The 2,855-nt window shown below is 41.0% G+C and overlaps 1 pseudogene; it reads right to left on the bottom strand.

Moving 5' to 3' along the window:
- Positions 1-848: 848 nt before the first annotated feature.
- On the bottom strand, positions 849-1,613 carry LOC102426180 (annotated as a pseudogene).
- Between the last annotated feature and the right edge of the window lie 1,242 nt (positions 1,614-2,855).

Below are 2,855 nucleotides of genomic sequence, written 5' to 3'. Positions count from 1 at the left end.
TAGCTTAAGCCACCACTGTAAAGAGAAGCATTCATATTTTCACTAGTTAAGGAAGGACATAGTTTCATTACCCAGACAGCAATTTGTTCACTTTTCTCCCTGCTTCCCCTCTTGCATCCCTACAATCTACTTTCTAAAGACCAATTAGAATGATTTTTTTAAAAAGAAAATTCAAATTAGATCTTATTACTCTTGCTTAAAACCCTTCAGGAGCTTCCACTGTACTCAGTAACATTTTAATTCTGTAACAAGTTCTGAAACCTCTCGCAGGGTCTGGCCCTTGTTCGTCTCTGCAAACTTACCTCATGCTTCCTTCCCTCTTGCTCACTGTTCTCTTACCAGTTTTCTTCTTAATCTGTAAATGCATGAAGTTCTTCCCAGCCTCGGGCCCTTGCGCATGCTGTGCCCTCTGCTCTGTGTGTTTGTTCCTCTTGCTCTTCACACGGCTGGTTCCTTTCATCTGTCAGCTCTCAGCTGATCAGGCAACTTAAACAAGTTCCTCCCTTCTCATTATTCTTACCACAGCCCTCTGTTGTTGTCTTTTCTTCATAATTTGTACTATCTGTATGTTTCCTGAAGGTATAGTGCCTGGGACACAGGACGTACACAATGGGAATTTTAAAAAAATCCCAGCTTGTAGAAAAGGGACCAACTATTCAGTGGGAAGAGATAATACTTTCCTCTCACGTTGCAGGGGGGACCAGGAGAGAATTCACAGTGCACTTAGTTTGGTATCTGGTATAGAAGAAGCTGCTGCTACTTTCTTTATTTTTTATTTTAATGCTTCCACTGATTATTTTATTCAGAAAAAATAAAACAAAAGAAGAAGACAGAGACAAAAATCCTGGTCATTTGCAGTGTCTATCAGTTTTCAATTTGACCCTCCTGTCCAGAAGTATTTCATGCAAAACTCCATCTTTCCAGGCCTTTAAAGAATTTTACTGTCTTCTTGCTTGTTTTAAGTTTGTAGTCCTGGAAGCTCTGAAGTTTTTTTTCCATAATTCACACCATTTAATATTTCCTTTGTCTTCTGGGATATCAGCTTTTTTCTTAGTTTCTCTTTCAGCTCAGGATCTAATCTTTATCATGTCTTCCTCTCCTGTTGCTTTACTTTTTGCTTCTATATGGTCTGCTTCATTTCATCTGATAAAACAGCTACTTGAGGCCAATAAAATCATTTTCCAATCTTGAAAGACTGGCTCCCATTGTTCTCTTAGTCCAATCACATGTGAATGCCCAACAAGTCCATCTGAATTTATACCAAAATATGTTCCTTAGCCAGATTTTAGGGCAATTTTGGAGTCAGACAAATTTGACAGCTGTAAGCTGGTCGGGAGGATTAGGACCCTCATCAGCTTCCTTATATGGAGCCCCCAGTGCAAAAGTCCATTGCCAAATGCATGTATGTAGTTTTTTTTTAAATTCATTTCAATCGTTCTGGCTCCTGAAATTTCACCAAAGTTTGTTACTGTCCATCAGATTTCAACAATATCAAGTTGGGTTTCTTCATCCTTTTTTCCCCTCTCCTTCTCTTTGCTCTTTTTCTTTTCATTCTTGGCCTTGGTGGCCGTGAGCACGGGTTTGGTGGACCTCACATAGGAGTGTTCTGCCATGGTTCTGGGGATGCTTCTGTAGAAAGGTGGGAGCTGGCTCAGGATAAAACAGCTCAACTGGCCAGGAAAGGGCGAGGGAGAACCCAAGCTTGAAAGCGCAGGCATGCGCACGCACCGGCGGCAGCACGGCGCCTCTGCTCAAAGCTGTTGTTACTTTCATAAATGGATTAGATAGTGTTTAAATGCAAAATTCCATACTTATTTATATCTGTCAAATGCATCTTAATTTGTTTAAAGGGAGAACAGATGGATTCAATCCCACTTCCAGGCCTTCGTATGGATCAAATCTGCAAGAGGACTCCCTCCCTCTTCCTCGGAGGCAGCTTTCGCCCTGGTTCCTGGTTCTCCCAAGAGCTGTTGGCCCTAATTGGACACAGACCACTGCTTACTTAACTTTAATAATAGTTCTGCTTGTTATTAAACAGAATTAATCTTCATTAAGCCAATTTATTAAAATCATATTCTATTCTGATTCCTTGGGGATCTGTTTCCTTAGCCTTTATGTTTCTATTCTAAATTCGCTTAATTTTCTCTTAGAGGGCATTTCCTTCCTTCCTTTGTCCTTAGTTAAAATATGAGAAAGAGCTTATGGAAGGAAATCAATGGGAAGCAAGTTCCCCTGACTTTGTTTCTTGAATATAGTGGGTTGTATTTCCTTTTGCTTGTTATTTTAAGTAAGAGATAAATTAATGGCAAAGGCCGACTTGTTTCCTTGGCTTGGTGGCAGTTTGTCAGTTCAGAACAGGCCCAGTTGGTTTGTTTTTACTGCCACATGGCCTTGGCTCACCAGTTTACAGTCAAAACAGGACTAGTAAGTCATCATTTCTCTGCTGGAGTCAATGGGGATCAATTTTCCAGCCTCTAGAAACATCCTCCACAAATCTCTGAAAGTACTTTGCAGAAAACTCTCTAGCCTGGTTCAATCAGCATCCCTCCAAAGTTTATCATCTGCCTTGACGCCTGAAGTTACTCTTGCTCACAGAGTAAGCTGCTCTGCTGGCCTGCTTCCAGGAGAACATTCTCTGGAGATGGTTTCTGGGTGGAAGGGCTAGTAGGTACTAACCTGTTCACATTCTGTTCCCTGGCACCAATATAATAAACCGTGTGGCTTCCGTGGGCATATAGCCTGAAGTTATTGGCAGACATTTTCTTTTGCCACATCAGTATGTACAGAATTAACCTTAAGGCATTGTCCCTATTAAGACTGACTCCTAAAATAGAGGGTTACTGCTGGATACATAA

This window comes from Myotis lucifugus, unplaced genomic scaffold (assembly GCF_000147115.1).
Source record: "Myotis lucifugus unplaced genomic scaffold, Myoluc2.0 scaffold_81, whole genome shotgun sequence".
Taxonomy (NCBI): domain Eukaryota; kingdom Metazoa; phylum Chordata; class Mammalia; order Chiroptera; family Vespertilionidae; genus Myotis; species Myotis lucifugus.
This window is presented reverse-complemented; position numbering and strand designations above follow the sequence as displayed.